Source organism: Pavona decussata, unplaced genomic scaffold, assembly GCF_977016875.1.
Source record: "Pavona decussata unplaced genomic scaffold, jaPavDecu1.1 SCAFFOLD_128, whole genome shotgun sequence".
NCBI classification, from domain to species: Eukaryota; Metazoa; Cnidaria; class Anthozoa; order Scleractinia; family Agariciidae; genus Pavona; species Pavona decussata.
The window spans coordinates 2,955,852-2,972,789 of record NW_028145542.1 but is presented as its reverse complement, the minus strand read 5'-3'; the positions used below and the strand labels follow the sequence as shown (position 1 = coordinate 2,972,789).

The 16,938-nt window shown below is 37.7% G+C and overlaps 1 long non-coding RNA gene across 4 annotated transcripts; it reads left to right on the top strand.

Moving 5' to 3' along the window:
• Window positions 1-1,447: 1,447 nt before the first annotated feature.
• Window positions 1,448-16,436, top strand: LOC146468979 (uncharacterized). Of its 4 annotated transcripts, none has more exons than XR_014867353.1 (6): window positions 1,448-4,659; window positions 5,191-5,364; window positions 6,250-7,971; window positions 10,012-12,610; window positions 14,977-15,048; window positions 15,298-16,436. It is a non-coding gene; the product is annotated as an uncharacterized LOC146468979 (long non-coding RNA). The 4 variants fall into 4 exon arrangements; XR_014867354.1 differs by having other exon boundaries at window positions 5,191-7,971; window positions 10,012-10,177; window positions 11,061-12,610; XR_014867351.1 differs by having other exon boundaries at window positions 5,191-7,971.
• Window positions 16,437-16,938: the final 502 nt, after the last annotated feature.

Sequence of the window (16,938 nt, the reverse complement as noted above, 5' to 3'; positions counted from 1 at the left end):
ATGTTATTAATATGAACACCTGTCAACATTTCCATGTGACAACCCTTACGGGCATGATGTATAATGTGTCCCTCAAAGAAGACTTTTGTCAAAGTGGAGCACAATCAATCTAAGGTAGAAGCAGAGCTTCAATAAGGAAAGGCTTCAAATTTCCTAATGCAAAAGCTAGCGAAGCTGTTGTAGATATAATTATGAGGTATGCAGGCTTTTTTCTCCAAATTTTGTTGAAATGGCTTTACTTTACGAATGGGGCCCAACATTGTAACATTCTAAAAACAACTGAGAGCCTAAATGTGTTATAGAAAACCTTCTAGTCAGCTTGTAGTGTACAAATCCAATGTTTAAAAAGTAATCCTCTTGGACAAAACTATAGTTATATTATAAAATTCCCTTCAATGGAAACACAGGATTCAACATATTCAAAAGTAACACAAAATACAGTAGTGATAAGTCAGAAAAATTGCATTGTTGATGTTTGGGATAAAAGATACATTTAACAACTAAGTAGTTATGCATTAGAAGTACAGGTAGTTCAGTTTTCAGGACTGACAACCGTCCTTACTTTGCTGTTTAAGGCCTCATTTTTCTTTACATGCCTCCTCTCATAAGTGCACCATAGGCTTCTCTCAAACTGGAAAAAACCGGAACACCAGTTGCCAGACCATAGAAAACACAGAAGACCGTGCACTTGCCAGAAATTTTTCCTCGCGAAGCGAGGTTAATAAATTTGTCGGGCTGAAGGCCGCTAAGCCGTGCGAATTCGAGCCGAACATATATTTATATATATGTATGTTTATATATATATTTCCGTGAAGGTGTCCGTGCTGTTGCCTGGCAACAGTGCGCAAACAAAGTATGAATGACGTCAGACTGTCTGGCGTCGTCTGAAAAAAATTTGCATACATCGGAATAAATATGCGTGCATGATCAAATTTCAACTGCAATGTTCATCAATATTCACTGGATACAGAACTATCTCTCCAGAATCTTTTCCCTTTCTTTTAGAAATCTTTTTTGTGAAAGATTGAATTGAAGAAATTACACGTTTTGTGGCCGCGGTAAAATAATTTTGACAATAAGCAAAACCAGACTGGAGAAATAACATCAGTCCAAGGCCAAAACTATTATGTGATAAATGAATCATCGAGCATACAGGGTATGAGAATTGATCTTTTACCGAGGGTTTAAAAAAAAAGAAAAAGAGGTTTATTATTTGCCCTCGGTAAAGGATCAATCTTTGTCGTGAGAAGACTTCATGCTGCCACGTTATTTTTGTCAACCGAAGTCGCATGGAGTAAAATGAACATGATTTACTCATACGGATTTACTCATAGTTCCTTGGATGCGAAAACTATGAACAGTTTTCATCGCTTTCTTTACCCTAACTTCTTCCAAATCAACAATCAGACAATCAAATCCTCAAATTGTTGTTAATATTTAGCAAGAGTCCGCAGCATCAAAAAAGCTGCTGCTCTTATAAAATTGGCGCGAAAACATGACGCGCTCTTCAGTTAATTTATTTCCCATGTAATCGTATTTCGCATAATTATGCCATTCCGCACGCCATTCCACATACCATTCCGCAAACTATTTCCGCCTTTTACCCTCACCGGACAGCGCTGCACGCTCATTGTACATTACGTCGCGTCAGAAATAGATTTTCAACCGCAGAATGACGTCAGACTGTCTGCCGTCGTGTGGAGCAAAATTTGCATACATCGCAAAAAATATGCGTGCATGATCAAATTTCAACTGCAATGTTCATCAATATTCACTGCATAGAGAACTATCTCTCCAAAATATTTTCCCTTTCTTTTAGAAATCTTTTATGTGAAAGATTGCATTGAAGAAATTACACGTTTGTGGCTGCGGTAAAATAATTTTCCGTGGGAAATAAATTCATCGAACACGACAGCGCTGCACGCCCGTTGTACATTACGTCATGTCAGAAATAGATTTTCAACCGCAAACTAGCCTGTGGAACTACGAAAAGACCATCCTCATAAAAAAAAATACTATGCCCCTTTTACGTAATCTCCTCATTTGATGCTACAGTACGAGTAAAGAGGGTTTTCCACCCAGCCCCAGCTTCGCGAGGTTTTGCGAGTCACGTATTTCTAGTACATATACAATAAAGACCTCCAGAGGGAAACGGCAAATACAAGAAGGAATTTGCCTACGATATGTGAGTTTTTTTTTTTTTTTTTTTTTTGTAAAAGTTGTACCTAATCATATAGCAAACCAAATGTCTGTGGTTTGTGATGTTAAAGAATAGAGAATCTATTCCCACTTTGGCCGAGTCCATACATCACAACAAGAGTTGTAAATGCTGTGGGCCATTCTACCCAACTCTGGGTTTAGGTCCTTTTCTTTTTGAACATCCCTTTCCTCAGGCAGTAAAACTTTTCCACTTATTCAGTATGCAGTTTTTAATGTGGAAATTTGCCTATGAGAACTGAATGAATGCCCATCATGCAGGAAAAGAGTCAGAGCCTTTTCACTGGCTGCAGATTGGGATGCTAAAGAATAGAGAATGTTTCTCATTGTACATCTATTCCCGCTTTGGACGAGTCCATACATCACAACAAGGGTTGTAAATGCTGTGGGCCATTCTACCCAACTCTGGGTTTAGGTCCTTTTTTTAAAACATCCCTTTCCTCAGGCAGTAAAACTTTTCCACTAATTCAGTTTGCAGTGTTTAATTTAGAAATTGGTCTGTGAGCACTCAATGAATGCCCTTTATACAGGAACAGCCTTATACTGGCTGCGGTTTGGGATGTTGAAAAATAGGGACCATTTCTCATTTTTGTCCTTTCCTGCCTTGGCGTGTCTACAGCTGACTACAAGAAACGTAAATGCTGTAGGCCATTCTTCCCAATCCTGGGTTTGGACGATTATTCTTATAATACACCCCTTTCTTCAGGCAGTGAAGCATTTTGCACTCATTCAGCATGCAGACTTGATTCTATAAAAGTGTGAAGTATTGAACTTTTGACATGACATTGAGAATAAAACATGGAGATTTTTTCAATGCAGCAGCTAGGAGTATTGCTATTCCCCCCTGGATGGGATGCTAGGCCATCGCAGGGTTACCACCAGCAGTCTATTGCCAGTACCCATTTATACACCTGGGTGAAGAGAGACAATGTGGAGCAAAGTTTCTTGTCATAGGAAACAACAGAGCAATGAAGAGACCAACCTGGACACGAACCACTGACCCTCCAATTGAAAGTCTGACGCACTAACCAGTACACCACCGCACCTCGACAGAGTACAAATGCCTGACCACTGTTTGCAGGACCAGAGAGCCTTTTACTGTCTGTGGTTTGTGATGTTAATGAAGAGACAATGGTTCTCATTGCGCGTCTATTCCCGCTTTGGCAAGTCCATAGTTCACTTGTAAGAAGAGTTCTAGTGCTGTGGGCCATTCTTCCCAACTCTGGGTTTAGGTGCTTTGATTTTATTTTTAAACATCACCTTTCTCAGGCAATAAAGCTTTATCTCTTTTTCGGTAAGCAGTGTTTAGTCTGGAAATTCACCTGTGAGAACTGAATGAATTCCCTTTCTACAGGAGCAGTTAGCCTTTTACTGGCTGCAGATTAGGATTTTGAAGAATAGGGAGCATTTTTCATATTTGTCTTTTCCTGCCTTGGCTGTGTCTACATTTGACTATAAAAGTTGCTGTAGGCCATTGTTCCCAACTCTGGGTTTGGATAATTATTCTTTTAAAACATCTCTTTCCTCAGGCAGTGAAGCAATTTGCACTCACTTGGCATGCAGAGTTTGTTCTATAAAACAATGAGATATTGCTCTTTTTATATCATTAAAAGTAAAACAACTCGATTTTTTCAACAGATGATGAAATTTTTGGCAAAACATTTCTCAGTTTGAAGCAAAACAACCACAAAATAGTTGACAAGTTCATTGTTGTTTTTTTTTTTTTTGGAAAGTAATAATTAACTGGCAGTGAGAATACAGGACGCAATATTTTAATTTTCTTATGAATTTCACTGAATAAATTTAGGGTTTAAGACCAGAAGTGTAGATTGCTTTGTTAGACTGGTTTTGAACAAGAATTTTGAAAGAAAGAGATATTGAACTTTTCCATATAACACTAAATGTAAATCATGGATATTTTTTCAATAGTTGATGAAATTTGTGGTGAAACAATTTCAAGTTTGAAGGAAAACAACCACAAAATAGTTGGCAAGTGCATGGTCGTTTTTGGAAAGTAATAATGAACTGGCAAAAATCTTGGCAGTGCGAATACAGGAAGCAACAGTTTGATTATTAGGACTTCCACTGAGTTAAATTTAAGATTTAAGACAATAAGTTTACATTGCTTTGTTAGACTGGTTTTGAGAGGAATCTGTCACAGTGATTAAAATTAAAGTGATACAATAGAGACCCCCATGTAGAAGTTCATCTCCTTTTTGTATTGTTAGTGCAATATGTTTAGTTTCTTTAATTTAAGCATTGCCACGTTTTTTTTTTTCTGGTTGAGGTCTGTTAAGTTTATTATTCTATTCACTCATAAGTGCTCTTAAGGTCTGTCCCTCAACTAGTAAAAACTAGAGAATGAAGGAGTGAAGAAGGCTGACATCCAAAGAAGAAGCCCAAAAGGGGACCATCCAGGAAGAAAGAAAATGCATCATGCATGTAAGTGACCTTTGACTGGGTGTAACTGTCATAACTGCAAAATAGACCTTTCTGAAAAATGCTGTATTGAAGAGGTGTGGAAATTTACTTTTTTTTGTTGCCTGCACTAAGGAACTTATGTATCACAAAACTGAGATGAATGTAAACGGCCTTGAACTTCCACAGTAAATACCGTCAAATGGTATTTTTTTTCTTCTAATTTCCCTGTGTTCTAGAGTTTAAAGGCAAACGTAATTCTGGACATTGAATAACTTAACAAATTTTCCCTCTATGCAGAATTTCATTCCTGTGCTCCGTTTAAAGGATACCTGATTTTTGTAGCCAGACTCCTGTTGGTTGTCCCTTGTTGAAATAGAAGTTATAAAGTCCTAGAAAAAATGCAAAGATGCTCAAGCCCTCATGGAAGACTTAAAGCTTTAGAGAGGAAGTAGTAAATACTTGTAGATTAGTTTTGCCCTCCTTACAACTCCTGAAGACAGCGTAATGTGTTACAGCTGGTATAGAACTTAAATTTTTGTACTTTTTCCATAGTCACTTACAGCAACTAGGAACAGTCATCAGATGCTCTTTCTCAAATGATAACCAGTCAGTGGAAAGCAGAACATAGAAAAAACAGAAGACTGTGCAGTTGCCAGAAATTTTAGATATACAATGAAGACCTCCAGAGGGAAACTGCAAATACAAGAAGGAATTTGTCTACAATATGTGAGTTTTTTTTTTGTAACAGTTGTACCTTAAATGGTTATCATGTAGCAAACCAAATGTCTGACCACTGTTTGCAGGACAATAGGGCCTTTTACTGTCTGTGGTTTGTGATTTTAACGAATAGAGAATCTATTCCCGCTTTGGCCGAGTCCATACATCAGAACAAGAGTTGTAAATGCTGTGGGCCATTCTACCCAACTCTGGGTTTAGGTCCTTTTCTTTTTGAACATCCCTTTCCTCAGGCAGTAAAACTTTTCCACTTATTCAGTATGCAGTTTTTAATGTGGAAATTTGCCTATGAGAACTGAATGAATGCCCATCATGCAGGAAAAGAGTCAGAGCCTTTTCACTGGCTGCAGATTGGGATGCTAAAGAATAGAGAATGTTTCTCATTGTACATCTATTCCCGCTTTGGACGAGTCCATACATCACAACAAGGGTTGTAAATGCTGTGGGCCATTCTACCCAACTCTGGGTTTAGGTCCTTTTTTTAAAACATCCCTTTCCTCAGGCAGTAAAACTTTTCCACTAATTCAGTTTGCAGTGTTTAATTTAGAAATTGGTCTGTGAGCACTCAATGAATGCCCTTTATACAGGAACAGCCTTATACTGGCTGCGGTTTGGGATGTTAAAAAATAGGGACCATTTCTCATTTTTGTCCTTTCCTGCCTTGGCGTGTCTACAGCTGACTACAAGAAACGTAAATGCTGTAGGCCATTCTTCCCAATCCTGGGTTTGGACGATTATTCTTATAATACACCCCTTTCTTCAGGCAGTGAAGCATGTTGCACTCATACAGCATGCAGAGTTGATTCTATAAAAGTGTGAAGTATTGAACTTTTGATATGACATTGAGAATAAAATATGGAGATTTTTTCAATGCAGCTGCTAGGAGTATTGCTATTCCCCCCTGGATGGGATGCTAGGACATCGCAGGGTTACCACCAGCAGTCTATTGCCAGTACCCATTTATACACCTGGGTGAAGAGAGACAATGTGGAGCAAAGTTTCCTGTCTTAGGAAACAACAGAGCAATGAAGAGACCAACCTGGACACGAACCACTGACCCTCCATTTGAAAGTCTGACACACTAACCAGTACACCACCGCACCTCGACAGAATTGTACCTTAAATGAGTATTGTATAGCATGACAAATGCCTGACCACTGTTTGCAGGAGCAGAGAGCCTTTTACTGTCTGTGGTTTGTGATGTTAATGAAGAGACAATGGTTCTCATTGCGCATCTATTCCCGCTTTGGCAAGTCCATAGTTCACTTGTAAGAAGAGTTCTAGTGCTGTGGGCCATTCTTCCCATCTCTGGGTTTAGGTGCTTTGATTTTATTTTTAAACATCACCTTTCTCAGGCAATAAAGCTTTATCTCTTTTTCGGTAAGCAGTGTTTAGTCTGGAAATTCACCTGTGAGAACTGAATGAATTCCCTTTCTACAGGAGCAGTTAGCCTTTTACTGGCTGCAGATTGGGATTTTGAAGAATAGGGAGCATTTTTCATATTTGTCTTTTCCTGCCTTGGCTGTGTCTACATTTGACTATAAAAGTTGCTGTAGGCCATTGTTCCCAACTCTGGGTTTGGATAATTATTCTTTTAAAACATCTCTTTCCTCGGGCAGTGAAGCAATTTGCACTCACTCGGCTTGCAGAGTTTGTTCTATAAAACAATGAGATATTGCTCTTTTTATATCATTAAAAGTAAAACAAGTCGATTGTTTCAATAGATGATGAAATTTGTTGCAAAACATTTCTCAGTTCGAAGCAAAACAACCACAAAATAGTTGACAAGTTCATTGTTTTTTTTTTTTGTTTTTTTTTGAAAAGTAATAATTAACTGGCAGTGAGAATAGAGAAAGCAATATTTTCTTATGAATTTCAATGAATAAATTGAGGGTTTAAGACAAGAAGTGTAGATTGCTTTGTTAGACTGGTTTTGAATAAGAATTTTGAAAGCAAGAGATATTGAACTGTTGTATGTAACATTAAATGTAAATCATGGATATTTTTTCAATAGTTGATGAAATTTGTGGTGAAACAATTTCCAGTTTGAAGAAAAACAACCACAAAATAGTTGGCAAGTGCACGGTTGTTTTTGGAAAGTAATAATGAACTGGCAAAAATTTTGGCAGTGAGAATACAGGAAGCAACAATTTGGTTATTATGAATTCCATTGGGTTAAATTTAAGATTGAAGACGAGAAGTTTACATTGCTTTGTTAGACTGGTTTTGAAAGGGATCTGTTACAGTGATTAAATTAAAGTGATACAATAGAGACCACCATGTAGAAGTTCATCTCCTTTTTGTATTGTTAGTGCAATATGTTTAGTTTTTTAACCTTAGCATTGCCAAGTGTTTTGTTTCTGGTTGGGGTCTGTTAAGTTTATTATTCTCTTCACTCATAAGTGCTCTTAAGGTCTGTCTCTCAACTAGTAAAAACTAGAGAATGAAGGAGTGAAGAAGGCTGACATCCAAAGAAGAAGCCCAAAAGGGGACCATCCAGAAAGAAAGAAAATGGCTCATGCATGGAAGTGACCTTTGACTGGGTGTAGCTGTCATAACTACAAAATAGACCTTTCTGAAAAATGCTGTATTGAAGAGGTGTGGAAAGTTACTTTTTTTTTGGTGCCTGCACTAAGGAACTTATATATCACAAAACTGAGATGAATGTAAACGGCCTTGAACTTCCACAGTAAATACCATAATCACTGGTCAAATGGTATTTTTTTCTTCTAATTTCCCTGTGTTCTAGAGTTTAAAGGCAAGCGTAATTCTGGACATTGAATAACTTATCAAATTTTCCCTCTATGCAGAATTTCATTCTTGTGCTCCGTTTAAAGGCGGTCATGTTGAAACGCAGACCATGCAGACTGCAGACTGTGCAGACCGTGCAGACTAGTGTTATTTTTTTTTACTTGTACCTTAATTTTTCTTGTGATTTTCTCATTTTTCAGCCATGGCCATTACAGGTACACATATTAATGTGTTTCGAGGTATTTTCGAAGGGCTTAAAATGGCACAAGTTGGGTATAATTGGAAAGGCACTGTTGCTCCCGTGTTGATTGAATAAAAAAAGCGTCTAGCTTTCCTTCCAAGAACCTCAGTCTGTAAATTTTGTTCCTTGCATCGTGTTGTTGCCGAATGTAACTTGATACATGTGAAGGAATTTGGTTGCCTAGCACGTGACCAAAATCTTGCCAGTGTTTTCAGCGTTGCAATTCCTTTCTACGTCCGAACGACGGCTTCTGTCGGTGTTTTATAACGTTAGTAGAAGCTTTAAATCTTGCAAAAGATGCTATTTTGGCTTTATCCAAGCGAACGTACTGAATATAGAAATGCGTCAAGCGTTGCGGTACTCAGTAGACTCGCAGTGTTTACGTTTGTTCCGGGTAATCGATCTTATCGCTCACACTGGACCCGAAATTATGAAATTTTGCAAAATTGAAGTTTCCTATTTTACCCCAAACCTTTAACCAACGGAATTGCCTTGCATCTTTAAAGTCAACTGAACGATTACATTTTGCGGCCGGAGATAGTAAATGCTTGAGGCAGAGTGAGGGAAAGTTCATGGTAAGTCAGCAAATATGCAAATCGGAACCGAAACGCGCTGGAGGAGTGAAGTCTGTTGAATTTACTGATTTTATTCCGGGTTGTAATTTATTTGTTTATTCTAGATGATTTTTTACCCCGAACACTGTTTAATTCTCGAACTACCTACCGAATCATCATTAGGGCAAGGGATAAATAAGAAAAGCGTTTACAAATATAAACAAACAAGTTCCCTTCACGGTCTACGCAGAGCTCGATCGTTTAGCAAAGTACAGAAACTCTACACTTCCGGCGTTTAATTCCTCTTTTAGCTTGTCACACACGGGAATCTGTCTGTTGTAGTCTTGTTATCTTCAATTATACAGATTTATTCATCATCTCTTTTCGTTTCGTTTCGCAAAATACAGCAAGCCTCGCGGCAAGCGTTTTTTTTTTTAAGTTGTAAAACAACGAGTATGACTGCAGATTTTTAGACGCGTATACGCGCCCGCAGCAGACGCGTTTTACGCGTATGTTTTGGTTCGCTTAATTCAATACAATACAATACAGCCATACACACAACATTTACACCACAAGATGGAAAAAATAAAGAAAGTTAAGGAAAGAAGATAAATGGCGAGAAAACCTGAAAGAAACCGCGAGGCTTATAACAAGTCAGGCTTCCTCACTTAAAATTCTTGCCTGCACTGTAACAAAGGAAGCGGGAAACTAGCTACTGAAAGTATTTACTACTTCAATTAATGTCTTACAAGAAAATTAAGGTACAAGTAAAAAAAAAACACTCAGTCTGCGCGGTCTGCACAGTCTGCACGGTCTGCAGTCTGCAGTCTGCATGGTCTGCGTTTCAACATGACCAGTTTAAAGGATACCTGATTTTTGTAGCCAGACTCCTGTTGGTTGTCCCTTGTTGAAATAGAAGTTATAAAGTCCTAGAAAAAATGTAAAGATGCTCAAGCCCTCATGGAAGACTTAAAGCTTTAGAGAGGAAGTGGTGAATACTTGTAGATTAGTTTTGCCCTCCTTTCAACTCCTGAAGACAGCGTAATGTGTTACAGCTGGTATAGAACTTAAATATTTGTACTTTTTCCACAGTCACTTACAGCAACTAGGAACAGTCGTCAGATGCTCTTTCTCAAATGGTAACCAGTCAGTGGAAAGAGGAACAGAAAAAACAGAAGACCTTGCCAGAAATTTTAGATAGACAATGAAGACCTCCAGAGGGAAACCGCAAATACAAGAAGGAATTTGCCTACAATATGTGAGTTTTTTTTGTAAGAGTTGTACCTTAAATGGTTATCATATAGCAAACCAAATGTCTGACCACTGTTTGCAGGACAAAAGGGCCTCTTACTGTCTGTGGTTTGTGATATTAATGAATAGAGAATCTATTCCCGCTTTGGCCGAGTCCATACATCAGAACAAGAGTTGTAAATGCTGTGGGCCATTCTACCCAACTCTGGGTTTAGGTCCTTTTCTTTTTGAACATCCCTTTCCTCAGGCAGTAAAACTTTTCCACTTATTCAGTATGCAGTTTTTAATGTGGAAATTTGCCTATGAGAACTGAATGAATGCCCATCATGCAGGAAAAGAGTCAGAGCCTTTTCACTGGCTGCAGATTGGGATGCTAAAGAATAGAGAATGTTTCTCATTGTACATCTATTCCCGCTTTGGACGAGTCCATACATCACAACAAGGGTTGTTGATGCTGTGGGCCATTCTACCCAACTCTGGGTTTAGGTCCTTTTTTTAAAACATCCCTTTCCTCAGGCAGTAAAACCTTTCCACTTATTCAGTTTGCAGTGTTTAATTTAGAAATTGGCCTGTGAGAACTCAATGAATGCCCTTCATACAGGAACAGCCTTATACTGGCTGCGGTTTGGGATGTTGAAAAATAGGGACCATTTCTCATTTTTGTCCTTTCCCACCTTGGCGTGTCTACAGCTGACTACAAGAAACGTAAATGCTGTAGGCCATTCTTCCCAATCCTGGGTTTGGACGATTATTCTTATAATACACCCCTTTCTTCAGGCAGTGAAGCATTTTGCACTCATTCAGCATGCAGAGTTGATTCTATAAAAGTGTGAAGTATTGAACTTTTGATATGACATTGAGAATAAAACATGGAGATTTTTTCAATGCAGCAGCCAGGAGTATTGCTATTCCCCCCTGGATGGGATGCTAGGCCATCGCAGGGTTACCGCCAGCAGTCTATTGCCAGTACCCATTTATACACCTGGGTGAAGAGAGACAATGTGGAGCAAAGTTTCTTGTCTTAAGAAAGAACAGAGCAATGAAGAGACCAACCTGGACATGAACCACTGACCCTCCAATTGAAAGTCTGACGCACTAACCAGTACACCACCGCACCTCGACAGAGTACAAATGCCTGACCACTGTTTGCAGGACCAGAGAGCCTTTTACTGTCTGTGGTTTGTGATGTTAATGAAGAGACAATGGTTCTCATTGCGCGTCTATTCCCGCTTTGGCAAGTCCATAGTTCACAAGAAGAGTTCTAGTGCTGTGGGCCATTCTTCCCAACTCTGGGTTTAGGTGCTTTGATTTTATTTTTAAACATCACCTTTCTCAGGCAATAAAGCTTTATCTCTTTTTCGGTAAGCAGTGTTTAGTCTGGAAATCCACCTGTGAGAGCTAAATGAATTCCCTTTCTACAGGAGCAGCCAGCCTTTTACTGGCTGCAGATGGGGATTTTGAAGAATAGGGAGCATTTTTCTTATTTGCCCTTTCCTGCCTTGGCTGTGTCTACAGTTGACTATAAAAGTTGCTGTAGGCCATTCTTCCCAATCCTGGGTTTGGATAATTATGCTTTTAAAACATATCTTTCCTCAGGCAGTGAAGCAATTTGCACATGTAGATAAAACGTGTAGATTTTTTCAATAGATGATGAAATTTGTGGCGAAGCATTTCCCAGTTTGAAGCAAAACAACCACAAAATAGTTGATAAGTGCATGGTCTTTTTCGGAAAGCAATAATTAACTGGCAGTGAGGATACAGGAAGCATTATTTTAATTTTTTATGAATTTCACTGAATAAATTTAGGGTTTAAGACAAGAAGTGTAGATTGCTTTGTTAGACTGGTTTTGAATAAGAATTTTGAAAGAAAGAGATATTGAACTTTTCTGTATAACATTGACATTGAAACATGGATATTTTTTCAATAGCTGAATAAATTTGTGGTGAAACATTTTCCAGTTTGAAGGAAAACAACCACAAAATAGTTGGTAAGTGCATGGTCAATTTTGGACAGTAATAATGAACTGGCAAACATGTTGGCAGTGAGAATATAGGAAGCAACAGTTTGATTATTATGAATTCCACTGAATAAATTTAAGATTTAAGACAAGAAGTTTACATTGCTTTGTTAGACTGGTTTTGAAAGGAATCTGCCACAGTGATTAAAATTAAAGTGATACAATAAAGACCCCCATGCAGAAATTCATCTCCTTTTTGTATTGTTAGTGCAATATGGTTAGTTTCTTTAATTTTAGCATTGACAAGTGTTTTGTTTCTGGTTGAGGTCTGTTAAGTTTATTATTGTGTTCACTCATAAGTGCCCTTAAGGTCTGTCTCTCAACTAGAAAAAAACTATAGAATGAAGAAGTGAGGAAGGCTGACATCCAAAGAAGAAGCCCAAAAGGGGATCATCCAGAAAGGAAAAAAATGCCTCATGCATGTAAGTGACCTTTGACTGGGTGTAGCTGTCATAACATTACTGCAAAATATACATTTCTGAAGAATGCTTTATTGAAGAGGTGTGGAAATTAACCCTTTTTTTTGTTTTTTGCCTGCACTAAGGAATTTATATATCACAAAACTAAGATGAATGTAAACGACCTTGAACCTTCACAGTAAATACCATAATTACTGGTCAAATAGTATTTTTTTCTTCAAATTTCCCTGCATTCTAGAGTTTAAAGGCAAGCGTGATTCTGGACATTGAATAACTTTACAAACTTTCCCTCTATGCAGAATTTTATTCTTGTGCTCTATGTAAAGGATACCTGAGGGTCTGCGAAATCTGCGAGCCAGCAAGCCATGCGAGCCACCGTGCGAGCCATGCAAGGCACGCGAGTCATGCGAGCCACAGTGCAAATGTTAAGAATTTTTATTTGTTTTATTTACATTCGCGTGAGAAAATTTTGGACGAATTTTTTTTTTTTCGTTTTTGTTATAATTTTGGAGAGAATTTTGCCTATTTAAAATCGCCCAAGATGCGCAAAAAAATAAAAACAATACGCAAAAATTTATTAAGGTTCAAGACTTCAGAAACAAAATCCGAGAAAAACATACGGCAGCACCACTACTCGAATAGGTATCTATTGATACATCTCATTCATTGATATCCACATGGAACTTCATTCAAGAAAAAAAAAAAAACAATGCTTCTGTTACGCTGCTTCTTTTCAAATTGAATTTAGTGCGACAATATTGACTTCGCTCATCTTTGAGTACTCATTTATCATACCTTACAAGTTTGGAATGACACTGACAATCAGCCCTGACGTGTCAATTACAGTCAACCCAGGTCATGCGTGAACAGTATTTCCAAGAATGAAATGAACATTCGAATTTCTCTTTGTAATGTCCGACGTGTGAATGGAATGTTGGACATTTCTTTGGAAATCGTTCCAAAAAAGACACATTAACTCAAAAAAAAAAAGATTCAAAATACTTATAATAATAATAATAATAATAATATTTATCCAGGGAGCCCACTCGCCTTGGCGGTTTTCAGTGGGGCCCTTGGGAAACAATTGTTATTCTTGAAATATTCAATTTTGCAGTGTAAAGAAAAATTCATAGCTTTATACCGTCAATAAGCTAGGGAAATTTATACAGGAACTCTGACATCTCGTTGGCGACTTTCAAAACTGACATGTAAATTTCAAAACTCCGTTCAAATTTCAAAAATATCGTTCACGCGTGACCTGGGTTGACTGGAACAAAAAATATCATGGTTTGCGTTGTCCCACTGTAAGAATTAAATATTGCGATGTTATTCATCTTGTTCCGATGCTCTTGTTCTTGTTCTTATGTGAATGTAAATACAACAAATAAAAATTCTTAACATTTATACTGTGGCTCACATGACTCGCGTGACTCGCACGGCTCGCATGGCTCGCTGACTCGCAGATTTTTATCACTCGATACCTGATATTTTAGCCAGACTCCTGTTAGTTGTCGGTTGTTAAGATTACTCTGTACCCTTCTAGGTGTCTCGCGTTTAAGCGATGGAGCACGTCCAGTTTAAACTGTAGATACCTAAACCTCTATATCAAATTAAAGCTGATAGAGCTGGCTATCAAACTGTACCAAGAAGTTTAAAATAAATTGAATTGTCGAATTTTTCACTACGCCTTCAGAGGTGTCTTGCGTTTAAGCGATGTAGCGCGTCCAGTTTAAACTGTAGATACCTAAACCCCTATATCAAATTAAAGTTTATAGAGCTGGCTATCTAACTATACCAAGAAGTTTGAAATAAAACAAATTGTCGTATTTTTCATTACCTCTAAATGGGAGTGTCTGAATCACCTTTTTCAAGCTACAAATCAAAGCTATTGTTATGTTTTTCACTAATTTAATTTGCTTCTCAGTTTCTGGACATAAAGCGCTTAAAAAAACGTGTTTGCATTTTGCCATATTCAATCGCAATGAAAAGTTATAGAGCATTTTCGAAATAAGATGAAAAATGTGGACTGATTGTACAAAAATAGCTCTCTGAGAAAAAATATTTTGAAGAAAAAATCCGCAGACACGTTTATGTTTTTTATATGTTAATTAAACTAGCTGCTGTCCAAATTTGAAGGCAAACAAATTGCTTTTGAGTTTTAGCTCTTTGAAGGGGCTCCTCCAAGTGAAAAAATTGATTTGTCCCAGAAATAACGCAAAGATGCTCAAGCCCTCATGAAAGACTAAAAAGCTTTAAAGAGGAAGTGGTAAATACTTGTACATTCGTTTTGCGCTTCTTTCAACTCCTGAAGACAGCTTAATGTTTTAATGCTAATGTATAGAACTTAAATGTTTATGCTTTTTCCACAGTCACTAACAGCAACCAAGAACAGTTGTCAGATGTTCTTTCTCAAATGATAACCAGCGAGTGGAAAGCATGTGGTAAGGAGAAGGTCACTTGTCACTAACCCTAACCCTAACACCAAACACAGTAATATTTTTGCTAAATTCAAGCTTGTCTTTTGATCTTGTTCCTTCAAGGTTATCTCAAACATATATTGTAAGGTTATAAAAAATAGAAAACATGCTCTCAGGAACCAGACGCCACAACAACCACAATCTTGTTTTGACCAGAAATGGAGTTAATTTCTGTGACCTTTGATTACATTCTTGTTTTGACATCATTTTCAGCAGGACAAGTATTTGGAAGGCCAACCAAAACATAAATGATGATTGGAAAGAGAAAACATCATACCCAATTGGGACTGCATCATCTACACCCTTGCAGCCAACTGCCTTTATATGCAGTAATTGAGTCAGAGAATGCCACTCCTGGATATATAACTGTGCTCTTACAGCTTCAGCTGAACCTCTATCACCTAATGGAGAGCTGGATTTAGTGCATTTTGAGACAGAAGACAACGTTATGGGTATTTGCTAACTACTTCAAAGAAATTTGTTGGCATTTTTGGCTGTTTTTGAGGCCTCAGCAGCCAAAAATGTCTCAAGGAAATATTTTAAATATTCCACATGTGAAAGAATGTTATGTTTGTTTAGTGGCTTTCTGATGATCAAGGCTGTTAGCTTACAGGAGTCAGGTTGCTTGAGGTCCAAAGTAATTTTAATGGCCGCCTAAATGTTTTACTCTAGCTTCTAACATTTTACAGGTTGGAATTGAATTTCACAGTTTCTGGCCTCGCGGGGCTCCATCAAATGTTCTGAAGGTAACAGCCATAACTTTTGATGCAAGCTGAATTGTAGCATTTTACTCTACATCTTTATTACCAGTATCTAAAGTATTGGTAAAAAAAATGATCACATTTACCTTTGGCATGGACCACTGGTAAAAAAAATGATCACATTTACCTTTGGCATGGACCACTGGGAGCCAACTCCTATGCAATTAACATGAACCGACTGCGATTATATCCGCTGATTCTTTGAGCAGACTATTTATTTATTTATTTATTTATTTATTAATTACTTGTAGTATTTTGGGATAGTTCCCTTCACCATTTAAGCCCAGATAGTGACACACATGCAAATTCTCCTCACAATAACACGACTTGTTAAAGAATTCAGCCTATGAGAATATTTATACAAATACTTCTAATTAATCTAGGGAGAAAAATATGGAGAATAGTGAGGAGAAAATGTATGTTGATGTTGAGGCTTAAAAGGATGAATATTCCAAAATGAATTATGGTCACAGGGTGAACAAACAGAGGTACACTGTTGACATCAAATTGTTACTGGCTGACTACATTACACTCGCTTCTTACTTAGAAATGAAAGCGCAAAATCTTTTATGTGCCAATATGGCACATGCTCACCTACCTCAACTACTGGTGATAGAAAGAGGGTTAGCTCATTGGCATCAAACTTACCTCTCACCGAATGAATGTATGACTTCTTGGACATACATTGTTTTATGTACTTTTATATGAATAGAGGGAAGCCTGTTCAGTGTCAAAAATAGCCATCTGGTGACAGGGTATTTTATCTGAGTCATTGATCTAATATTGTTAATAAAGGAGTAACCTGCTGGTATCAAACATAACTACCACTATCTGGCTATGTGGCACTCCTTAATCTTAGAAAAGAATGAAAACTTTAATGTGCTAAGTGCTACTGGGTTATGTTAAATATGAGTGTAGCCAGCCTCAAACGTGACACTGTGTGACACTCATTTCTTGTTGAAATGATGGAGTAAAATGTTTAATATGCAAAGATGGCACCATGATTGCAGAGTATTTTATCTCAGAATACTTAATTATAGCAGATAAAGGGTTAACCTATTTGGCATCAGTTATAACTTTTTCACTGTCTGAA